At 56.1% G+C, this 10,723-nt stretch overlaps 1 long non-coding RNA gene across 1 annotated transcript; it reads left to right on the top strand.

Moving 5' to 3' along the window:
• The first annotated feature begins 6 nt into the window (after positions 1-6).
• On the top strand, positions 7-7,497 carry LOC308610714. Its single transcript, XR_014014617.1, has 2 exons — positions 7-857; positions 6,697-7,497. It is a non-coding gene; the product is annotated as an uncharacterized lncRNA (long non-coding RNA).
• The last annotated feature ends 3,226 nt before the right edge of the window (positions 7,498-10,723 follow it).

Here is a 10,723-nt window from a genome sequence, read left to right as displayed (position 1 = left end):
AGGGAATGCCCCTTACTCTCCCAGTCCAGGGGGGCATTTTCCCTTCCTAAGGGAGACTACATATATTGTCCAGGTTGAGCTTCCCAGGCACGCACCCAACCCTGCCTTTTGTCCAGAGGGAAGAACTGAAAGTAAGGCATTGAGTGGAAGGCAGGAGCCGAACGGGGAGAGCAAGCTGAAATCAAAAGAAAGAACCATAATGGAGGTGAAGCAGGAAGGCCATCCCCAGAGCACTGTGTCCCAGGTTGGCAGATGGAACCAGCCGAAGCCTCCTCGGGCTTGCTGAGGGAAGAGCCATCAGCCAAGGCTGAGTCTCAGCCCCTCAGGCAAGGGGCAGAACCGTGTCCAGAGAGAGGTCTGTTTGGCGATGCTGCAGTGCCCACCTGGGAAGTGGAAGTACCGATAGAAAAGGGAAGGAAGAAGAACAGGGAACAAGGAAGGTAGGGCAACCGTCGGGTCCACGGAGACGGGCAGAGTGGGTACGAGTGCGAGGGCTTGCGCAGGCGTGCTGTCCTGAATGTAACCATGTGCGGGGTGGTGGGGGTGTGCGTGTGCGAGCCCGAGTGAGTTCAGTAACGTTAAACCCTGGCCAACAGCGGCAAAGTTGTGAAGAGATGCTGAGAGTAGGGATTCCACCACTTGCTGCTCCCAATCCCGGCCCTCCTTCCTCCCTGCATTTTCCCCAAATCAGTGACCCATGTACCCTGATGTTTCATGCCTGCGAAATATCCCCCTTAGGCCCTACCCGACAGGAAGGTGTTGACTTTTGTTGTCGCGGGATGTTTTCTGTGTGATTGTTTTTCCCCACCAGTTTCAAAGGTGGGCCTACTTCCTGGGACAGCTTGGCCTACAGAAGGGTTCCAAGCAGACAGTCCACTCCTCAATTCTAAGGGTCCTTATGCTACTTCAGCGTGTGCGGAATCCCTGGGACGTGGATGTTCTTTCCTTTGGAGCGCCCTCCTGCTCCCTCTACACACCCAGGAAGACTTTAGAAGAACAAAGAAAAGAAACGCTGAGGAAACTGTAAAGAGCCTCACGATCACCTTCCACATTGGTCTCGCGCCAGGTTCTGGGTGGCATGGGCATGACATCATTGAACCCTCACACCACGGTGACCGCCTGCTTTCCTTTGCATCTGCGGACACAAAATGTCACCAGCCTCTTCAGTAAGCAGAGTCTGTAGCCCTGCCATCAGGCCTCAGACACTGCAGCTGACCCCAAGGGTGGTCCCTGAGGGCAATTCAGGATGGAGAAAAGCAGGATACTAGCCCTGGAAAGTTCAGATGCATATCTAGGAATGATTTCAATGGACCAAGACTCTTGTGAAGTCTTCCCATAATCAGAAACGCGCTCAGTTCTCTGAATTCAGATGTCTGGGTGAGGTTTTGGTGGTGGTGGTGGTGCTGCTGATGCTGGCGCTGGTGGTGATGGTGCTCTGTTGATTTCATTGTTTTGGTTTTTGTCTTTGTGATGAGCAGCAGTCTTTTGGTATTCCCCAACATGTATCTATGTTTTCCATTTAATTCAACGAAAACTCCTAAACAGCCTGGCTCCTTCCTCCCGTACTTCTTCAGAACCCTTCCACAGCGCTTTGTGAATGGGTGTCGCCGAGTCTGTAGTCTTCAGTAAGATCCCCGAATAAGAGGTTCCTCTCAGCTTTTACGTTGTACCTTTTTCTTCTCTCCACACATCCTAGTAGGCTCTGGATAAAGGCCCAGATCCCTCGTTTTGAGGCTCTTCCTGGAAATGCTTCATTCCCTGAAGGTGTTGAGTGGTACTTCAGAAGTGGTTTCTGAGATGTGTGCATGTGCCTGTATGTGTTTCCGTGCATGCGTGTGTGTGTGTGACTGTGTGTGTGTGTCTGTGTGACTGTGTGTGTGTGTGTGTGTGTGTGTGTGTGTGTGTGTGTTTACCGGGGATCCATAATTTCCCCTGCAGGATCTCACGGGTCTTACAGGGGGAACACTAGGCTAGTGTCAGGGGTTAGGTTGACAAGCAGAGAGATCTCCATGCCAAGCCAACCCAAGCAGCTCCCTTCCTCCACATGACCCTCCAAACCCCGAGACCCACTTCCCCTCCCCCTCTGCCCTGTACTCCACCTTCTCCCAAAGGACAAAAATTCACAGGGGCACCTGGAAAATATTGAGCATGACATGTGCCCGGGCTTCTGGGGCAGAACTGAAGCCTGAGAGCCTGGCTAGCGAGGCCTGCGGGAAGAAAGACCCCGGTGGTAGCGAATTTGTGGACAAATGTAGTCGAGGCCAAGTGGCCTTCCCCAAGTGGACCCACCAGTGCGACCCATGCCATCCCCAGTAGTCCCAACCCTGCGCACAAAGGATGCTCGGGGGTTCCACGCAGGGTTGCAGTGCGGTGGCCACTTCCGGACCCTTGTGATTCAAGTAAAGAAGGGGTCACAACCTTCGGAACCTTCCCGGAGTGTGCCTGCCACTGACCCACCGGATCTTTGTCCCAGTGAAGCACTCCACTTGAGCAGGACAGAGGTTGCTCCCTAGGAAGAGATGCGGTGCAGACAAGCCACAGGCCAGCAAGAGTCAGAAGATACAAAGAAGGAACTCAAAGCTCACGGCTGGGATCTCTGCGGGTCGTCGGCAGCAGCGTTCACTCTGAACCCGGGCATCAAGGGAATCAAGAACTGCCTAGCTACACTTGCGGGTTTGGTGGAAAGTGGCCAAGTTGGTGAAGAGCCCAGCTGAAGATGAGATGGGTGGTCTGTGAGCTGGACTATGGATGGGGATGAGGATAATGGGATATTGGTGCCAATGTGGCTGCTGCTGTGGATGATGATGAGAATGATGATCATGAGGATGATGAGGAGGAGGAGGAGGAAGAGGATGAGGTTGAGGAGGAGAAGGAGGAGGAGGAGGAGGAGGAGGAGGAGGAGGAGGAGGAGGAGGAGGAGATGATCTGAAAGTTTCACAGCCACCACTGCACACCGACCACTGTTTGCAAGCTAAAGGCAGGCGCGGAAGGCTCGGTGGGGGCAGGGAAAAGGGTGACTGCCATTTCTGTAGCCACAGTGCCATCCAGCGGAAGGCGTTATGTGAAAAGCCCAGGCAGCCGAGCTGTGTCTTCTGCCCTGCGCGGGGAACAGCGAGGCTGTGTTGGGCCGAATGGGTTCTGCCCAAGGCGCAGGAGGTCTCCTCCCCTGGGCTTCAGAGGCCTCTGAGGGCCGCGTGGCTGCCAGTGCGACCCTGTGGCGAAAGTCGTGCGCTCTGGGAAGCCCGGACACGGCAGGCAGCTCCCAGACTGTCCAGCCCAGGGAGCGCAGCTTCCCCCGTCAGCCATTTTGGGGGTGGGCCCAGAGGAATTCTGCAACTTCTCCTCCGGTGTCCCTGCTGGGGAGTGCCGGGGTGCCCTGCCTGCGGCTGCACTGGGGTCACGTGGCCCCCTTCCTCACCGGAAGCTGAGGGTCTTCGAGGTTCTGGGGCCGGGGCCATTTGCACCGGGCACTCCCAGGGGCGGCCATCTCGTGCTGCCCCTGGGGTTTCTGAGGGCCTTGCCCAGCTGCAGAACCAGGGTCCAGTCTCCCGCGGAGAGCACACAAGAAGGCACGGCCCGGAGCCCATTGCCCGTGTGCACCCTCAGGACAACAAACCCACCCCAGCCCCACCCCGCGCCGTCCCCACTGGGCCAGATGCTTCCAGCCCTGTGGCTGTCTCCATCTCTTGAGACCTGGTAACTGGCTTTGAGCGAAACCATCTCCGCTTGGTGGCAGTATGGCTCCATCAATGCCAACTCAGCGCCTAACCCTGCCCCCACTACACCATCAGGCCTTAGCTCTCCTCCCCTTCTAATGTAAAACCAAAAGCAAAAAACCAAAGCAACACAGACAGTCCCGTGAAAGAGGAGAGAAAAGGAAAGGAAGCAATCACCCAGCGGCAACCACGTGGACCACCAAATGCACAAGACAAAAGGACCACTGGCCACGAGGCTGGAGCCCCTGCAGTCCTTTCCTCTTCCTTTCCTCCAGCCCCCTTTTTCTTGACTCCTGCTCTTGGGAGAAGTAAAAGGCAAAGGATACACCAAGCAACCTGCCTGGGTGACATTGCCTGAGGGTCTAAATCACAGGATTTCTCCTGGACCAGGTGGTGGCCACCAGGCTGGTGGCGAAAACCTCGCTGGCTTGCAAGTCACTTTGTTGCAGGACTCCGCTTCCTTTTCAAGGCCTGGAGCTTCAGCTTGAGGCCACCACCTCGGGCTGGCCCAACAGTGCAGCCAGAAGTGGCTGGCCCCACCTGGAGGCGCCCCTAACATGGGGTGTCATGGACTGACTCTGGGCAGGCTGGCCTTGCCCTCACACAGGAACCTTGCAAGGCTAACAAACATCGCCAGTCACAGAGCCCCACACAGGGCCGTGATTCTCCGTAGGATGGGCACAGACTCTGCTCCCACTTGGAGACCCCATTTCCCTGGCTAAACAAGGGAGGCTTCAGGTTTACACCAGCAGCCTGGGCCCACCTGCTGACAGAGGACTATCTAGTGGAACACAGAATGGCTGCGTGTCGCTTTTTGAGAGCCCCTCTGGGAATGCGTGTTTCAGCCATTCTCAGAGTACTTGCTGCAGGCAGGGGGTGCGGCTGGGGTGGGGGGAGAGTGAGTGGTGCGAGGGTATATAGGAAAGCAGAGTTTGACAGCACGTGTCAGTATGTTTCTGGTTGTGTGAGGGTGTGCTGTGTGTGGCGGTGTAGGAAGATAGAGTGTGTGTGTCTCTGTGTGTGTGTGTCTCTGTGGTGTGTGTGTCTCTGTGTGTTTGTGTACCCGAGCCCATGCTCTCTCACCTGTCTATGGAGCTTCCTGCCCGTGGGCATGTGTTGCCGTGGGTATCCGGCTATGGGTGCTTGATTGCCTGGTTTTGTGCGTGGTGGCCAGCACCAACCTGCCTGGGCTTGGGGACAGGGAGGCGACCGCTCGTAAGTATACAGTGAAATCTATACTCTTCGGATCACGCCACTGGATTGTGAACCAACGGCAAGCAGGGAGCAACTTGAGGAGGCTCCTACTGGCTCATGTTCGGACTTGAAGGGCTTCCCTAAGGAGAACAACTGCTCGGAATGGAAAGTCAAGAGATAATTTTGCAAGCCTGGAGTTCGTCATGCTGTTTCATTGCGAAGCAACTCCTGGGTCTTCCTTGGGTTGGTTGATGTTTAGTTCTCTGGGTTTTCCCGGAGGATGACAATGACCTCCACCGCTGGAGAAGGGAAAAGGTGTCGAGGGGGAAGGGGAAGAGTCCAAACCGAACCACACGACTGCCTTCTCCTACACTTGTGCCTCCCCCTGGACCAAAGAGCAGACGTGAAAGGAGGTCGCTGAGGACACTAGGCCAGTGAAGGGAACAGAGGGAAGCAGTAACTGCCCACCACCACCACCACCGTCACCATCACCAACACCTCAAGCACCATGGCCCTGACAACCACCGCGTTGCCGTGGTTCCAGTGCAGGGGCGCTTCACTGTGTATCTTTTGCAACCTGCACAGGGAGTGACAGGGAGACACTAGCTGCCGAGAGACCAAAAGACAGGCAACAAGGTAGCCCCTTGATCTGGGCAGGGGGGCGGGGGCGGGGTGGTCCCTCCTGGGTGCCATCAAGGGCTCCGACTCAGCAGTAGGCCCGCCGGGCCTACACAATGCAAAAGGAGAGTCAAGGCCACGTCTGACACCCTGAGTATGTCATGGGTCCACTGCAAAGGGCCAAAGAGCCCTGGGATGCACTCAGGGCACAGAAAGGTTAGGAAGACCCCTGGGAACTCTAGGTTAATAGGAGGAGGTAAGGGCCATGAGAGGGTTGAGGTAATCCCTGATGGCAATTAAGAGATGGATGTGAGGGAATGCCCCTTACTCTCCCAGTCCAGGGGGGCATTTTCCCTTCCTAAGGGAGACTACATATATTGTCCAGGTTGAGCTTCCCAGGCACGCACCCAACCCTGCCTTTTGTCCAGAGGGAAGAACTGAAAGTAAGGCATTGAGTGGAAGGCAGGAGCCGAACGGGGAGAGCAAGCTGAAATCAAAAGAAAGAACCATAATGGAGGTGAAGCAGGAAGGCCATCCCCAGAGCACTGTGTCCCAGGTTGGCAGATGGAACCAGCCGAAGCCTCCTCGGGCTTGCTGAGGGAAGAGCCATCAGCCAAGGCTGAGTCTCAGCCCCTCAGGCAAGGGGCAGAACCGTGTCCAGAGAGAGGTCTGTTTGGCGATGCTGCAGTGCCCACCTGGGAAGTGGAAGTACCGATAGAAAAGGGAAGGAAGAAGAACAGGGAACAAGGAAGGTAGGGCAACCGTCGGGTCCACGGAGACGGGCAGAGTGGGTACGAGTGCGAGGGCTTGCGCAGGCGTGCTGTCCTGAATGTAACCATGTGCGGGGTGGTGGGGGTGTGCGTGTGCGAGCCCGAGTGAGTTCAGTAACGTTAAACCCTGGCCAACAGCGGCAAAGTTGTGAAGAGATGCTGAGAGTAGGGATTCCACCACTTGCTGCTCCCAATCCCGGCCCTCCTTCCTCCGTGCATTTTCCCCAAATCAGTGACCCATGTACCCTGATGTTTCATGCCTGCGAAATATCCCCCTTAGGCCCTACCCGACAGGAAGGTGTTGACTTTTGTTGTCGCGGGATGTTTTCTGTGTGATTGTTTTTCCCCACCAGTTTCAAAGGTGGGCCTACTTCCTGGGACAGCTTGGCCTACAGAAGGGTTCCAAGCAGACAGTCCACTCCTCAATTCTAAGGGTCCTTATGCTACTTCAGCGTGTGCGGAATCCCTGGGACGTGGATGTTCTTTCCTTTGGAGCGCCCTCCTGCTCCCTCTACACACCCAGGAAGACTTTAGAAGAACAAAGAAAAGAAACGCTGAGGAAACTGTAAAGAGCCTCACGATCACCTTCCACATTGGTCTCGCGCCAGGTTCTGGGTGGCATGGGCATGACATCATTGAACCCTCACACCACGGTGACCGCCTGCTTTCCTTTGCATCTGCGGACACAAAATGTCACCAGCCTCTTCAGTAAGCAGAGTCTGTAGCCCTGCCATCAGGCCTCAGACACTGCAGCTGACCCCAAGGGTGGTCCCTGAGGGCAATTCAGGATGGAGAAAAGCAGGATACTAGCCCTGGAAAGTTCAGATGCATATCTAGGAATGATTTCAATGGACCAAGACTCTTGTGAAGTCTTCCCATAATCAGAAACGCGCTCAGTTCTCTGAATTCAGATGTCTGGGTGAGGTTTTGGTGGTGGTGGTGGTGCTGCTGATGCTGGCGCTGGTGGTGATGGTGCTCTGTTGATTTCATTGTTTTGGTTTTTGTCTTTGTGATGAGCAGCAGTCTTTTGGTATTCCCCAACATGTATCTATGTTTTCCATTTAATTCAACGAAAACTCCTAAACAGCCTGGCTCCTTCCTCCCGTACTTCTTCAGAACCCTTCCACAGCGCTTTGTGAATGGGTGTCGCCGAGTCTGTAGTCTTCAGTAAGATCCCCGAATAAGAGGTTCCTCTCAGCTTTTACGTTGTACCTTTTTCTTCTCTCCACACATCCTAGTAGGCTCTGGATAAAGGCCCAGATCCCTCGTTTTGAGGCTCTTCCTGGAAATGCTTCATTCCCTGAAGGTGTTGAGTGGTACTTCAGAAGTGGTTTCTGAGATGTGTGCATGTGCCTGTATGTGTTTCCGTGCATGCGTGTGTGTGTGTGACTGTGTGTGTGTGTCTGTGTGACTGTGTGTGTGTGTGTGTGTGTGTGTGTGTGTGTTTACCGGGGATCCATAATTTCCCCTGCAGGATCTCACGGGTCTTACAGGGGGAACACTAGGCTAGTGTCAGGGGTTAGGTTGACAAGCAGAGAGATCTCCATGCCAAGCCAACCCAAGCAGCTCCCTTCCTCCACATGACCCTCCAAACCCCGAGACCCACTTCCCCTCCCCCTCTGCCCTGTACTCCACCTTCTCCCAAAGGACAAAAATTCACAGGGGCACCTGGAAAATATTGAGCATGACATGTGCCCGGGCTTCTGGGGCAGAACTGAAGCCTGAGAGCCTGGCTAGCGAGGCCTGCGGGAAGAAAGACCCCGGTGGTAGCGAATTTGTGGACAAATGTAGTCGAGGCCAAGTGGCCTTCCCCAAGTGGACCCACCAGTGCGACCCATGCCATCCCCAGTAGTCCCAACCCTGCGCACAAAGGATGCTCGGGGGTTCCACGCAGGGTTGCAGTGCGGTGGCCACTTCCGGACCCTTGTGATTCAAGTAAAGAAGGGGTCACAACCTTCGGAACCTTCCCGGAGTGTGCCTGCCACTGACCCACCGGATCTTTGTCCCAGTGAAGCACTCCACTTGAGCAGGACAGAGGTTGCTCCCTAGGAAGAGATGCGGTGCAGACAAGCCACAGGCCAGCAAGAGTCAGAAGATACAAAGAAGGAACTCAAAGCTCACGGCTGGGATCTCTGCGGGTCGTCGGCAGCAGCGTTCACTCTGAACCCGGGCATCAAGGGAATCAAGAACTGCCTAGCTACACTTGCGGGTTTGGTGGAAAGTGGCCAAGTTGGTGAAGAGCCCAGCTGAAGATGAGATGGGTGGTCTGTGAGCTGGACTATGGATGGGGATGAGGATAATGGGATATTGGTGCCAATGTGGCTGCTGCTGTGGATGATGATGAGAATGATGATCATGAGGATGATGAGGAGGAGGAGGAGGAAGAGGATGAGGTTGAGGAGGAGAAGGAGGAGGAGGAGGAGGAGGAGGAGGAGGAGGAGGAGGAGGAGGAGGGTGATCTGAAAGTTTCACAGCCACCACTGCACACCGACCACTGTTTGCAAGCTAAAGGCAGGCGCGGAAGGCTCGGTGGGGGCAGGGAAAAGGGTGACTGCCATTTCTGTAGCCACAGTGCCATCCAGCGGAAGGCGTTATGTGAAAAGCCCAGGCAGCCGAGCTGTGTCTTCTGCCCTGCGCGGGGAACAGCGAGGCTGTGTTGGGCCGAATGGGTTCTGCCCAAGGCGCAGGAGGTCTCCTCCCCTGGGCTTCAGAGGCCTCTGAGGGCCGCGTGGCTGCCAGTGCGACCCTGTGGCGAAAGTCGTGCGCTCTGGGAAGCCCGGACACGGCAGGCAGCTCCCAGACTGTCCAGCCCAGGGAGCGCAGCTTCCCCCGTCAGCCATTTTGGGGGTGGGCCCAGAGGAATTCTGCAACTTCTCCTCCGGTGTCCCTGCTGGGGAGTGCCGGGGTGCCCTGCCTGCGGCTGCACTGGGGTCACGTGGCCCCCTTCCTCACCGGAAGCTGAGGGTCTTCGAGGTTCTGGGGCCGGGGCCATTTGCACCGGGCACTCCCAGGGGCGGCCATCTCGTGCTGCCCCTGGGGTTTCTGAGGGCCTTGCCCAGCTGCAGAACCAGGGTCCAGTCTCCCGCGGAGAGCACACAAGAAGGCACGGCCCGGAGCCCATTGCCCGTGTGCACCCTCAGGACAACAAACCCACCCCAGCCCCACCCCGCGCCGTCCCCACTGGGCCAGATGCTTCCAGCCCTGTGGCTGTCTCCATCTCTTGAGACCTGGTAACTGGCTTTGAGCGAAACCATCTCCGCTTGGTGGCAGTATGGCTCCATCAATGCCAACTCAGCGCCTAACCCTGCCCCCACTACACCATCAGGCCTTAGCTCTCCTCCCCTTCTAATGTAAAACCAAAAGCAAAAAACCAAAGCAACACAGACAGTCCCGTGAAAGAGGAGAGAAAAGGAAAGGAAGCAATCACCCAGCGGCAACCACGTGGACCACCAAATGCACAAGACAAAAGGACCACTGGCCACGAGGCTGGAGCCCCTGCAGTCCTTTCCTCTTCCTTTCCTCCAGCCCCCTTTTTCTTGACTCCTGCTCTTGGGAGAAGTAAAAGGCAAAGGATACACCAAGCAACCTGCCTGGGTGACATTGCCTGAGGGTCTAAATCACAGGATTTCTCCTGGACCAGGTGGTGGCCACCAGGCTGGTGGCGAAAACCTCGCTGGCTTGCAAGTCACTTTGTTGCAGGACTCCGCTTCCTTTTCAAGGCCTGGAGCTTCAGCTTGAGGCCACCACCTCGGGCTGGCCCAACAGTGCAGCCAGAAGTGGCTGGCCCCACCTGGAGGCGCCCCTAACATGGGGTGTCATGGACTGACTCTGGGCAGGCTGGCCTTGCCCTCACACAGGAACCTTGCAAGGCTAACAAACATCGCCAGTCACAGAGCCCCACACAGGGCCGTGATTCTCCGTAGGATGGGCACAGACTCTGCTCCCACTTGGAGACCCCATTTCCCTGGCTAAACAAGGGAGGCTTCAGGTTTACACCAGCAGCCTGGGCCCACCTGCTGACAGAGGACTATCTAGTGGAACACAGAATGGCTGCGTGTCGCTTTTTGAGAGCCCCTCTGGGAATGCGTGTTTCAGCCATTCTCAGAGTACTTGCTGCAGGCAGGGGGTGCGGCTGGGGTGGGGGGAGAGTGAGTGGTGCGAGGGTATATAGGAAAGCAGAGTTTGACAGCACGTGTCAGTATGTTTCTGGTTGTGTGAGGGTGTGCTGTGTGTGGCGGTGTAGGAAGATAGAGTGTGTGTGTCTCTGTGTGTGTGTGTCTCTGTGGTGTGTGTGTCTCTGTGTGTTTGTGTACCCGAGCCCATGCTCTCTCACCTGTCTATGGAGCTTCCTGCCCGTGGGCATGTGTTGCCGTGGGTATCCGGCTATGGGTGCTTGATTGCCTGGTTTTGTGCGTGGTGGCCAGC

The sequence above is a fragment of the Mesoplodon bidens genome (genome assembly GCF_964165515.1).
Source record: "Mesoplodon bidens genome assembly, contig: HAP1_SCAFFOLD_1319, whole genome shotgun sequence".
Classification (NCBI taxonomy): domain Eukaryota; kingdom Metazoa; phylum Chordata; class Mammalia; order Artiodactyla; family Ziphiidae; genus Mesoplodon; species Mesoplodon bidens.
Note: the sequence above shows the minus strand (reverse complement) of the source record. Positions and strands in the feature narration are given on the sequence as shown.